The 766-nt window shown below is 42.2% G+C and overlaps 1 long non-coding RNA gene across 1 annotated transcript; it reads right to left on the minus strand.

Annotated features, from left to right (window-relative positions):
- Positions 1-28: 28 nt before the first annotated feature.
- Positions 29-634, minus strand: LOC104774564. Its single transcript, XR_765392.2, has 3 exons — positions 517-634; positions 267-348; positions 29-139 (listed from the first exon to the last, which is right to left on the minus strand). It is a non-coding gene; the product is annotated as an uncharacterized LOC104774564 (long non-coding RNA).
- Between the last annotated feature and the right edge of the window lie 132 nt (positions 635-766).

Below are 766 nucleotides of genomic sequence, written 5' to 3' on the forward strand. Positions count from 1 at the left end.
ACCAATTTCTCTCACTCGGAGAAGTCAAAATCAAGGGCAAAACGTGTACCGTCATCATCATCATCTTCTTCATCATCGTTATCACCGTGTTCATCTCCCAGAACTGGCTCTCCGTCCTCATCCTCGAGCTCATGATCATCTGCGCGGAGGGGAAAAAAGATTCAAACTTTTAGCCAAACATCAGAAGAAGAAAAAAAAAAAACCCTAGTGAAATTACGGCGTTTCACAGAGGAAAAATTAGGGTTTCGTCGAGGCGACATAGGTACCTTCATCGTCAGAAATCGCGTTCCTCGGCATGCTTATTTCAACAAATTAGAAGTGCGACAACGCCGAAACAATCCCTAAAACCTGCAAAAACGTAGCGATGGGGTGAAACTATGATTCTGATTTCGCCAAGAGAAAGGGGGAAAGAGGAAGAAGAAGGGGCTCGTGATTTTCTAGGGTTCTTCAAAAAGCGGAACCCAGAAGAAGCTTAAGGAAGAAGACGAGTTGGTAAAGGCAGAGAGGCTTTTTTACCAGTGTGACTTTTATTTTTCAGAAGCAAAAGGCGACAAAGACCTCTGAATCACGAACAAAGAAGAAGTCGGACAAGGCTGATGAAATTTCAAGTTTATACTGACATTTGCCTCATAATTTTTTTTCTCTGCGTTTTTTTTGGGCAAATGACGCTCAAACCCACTTTCTCACAAACAAATACCACCCACACCCACTTTCCACTTTTCCTATACTTTCTACCTGTAAAATTACATCTTACCCCTCAAAACTC

Source organism: Camelina sativa, unplaced genomic scaffold (genome assembly GCF_000633955.1).
Source record: "Camelina sativa cultivar DH55 unplaced genomic scaffold, Cs unpScaffold03621, whole genome shotgun sequence".
NCBI classification, from domain to species: Eukaryota; Viridiplantae; Streptophyta; class Magnoliopsida; order Brassicales; family Brassicaceae; genus Camelina; species Camelina sativa.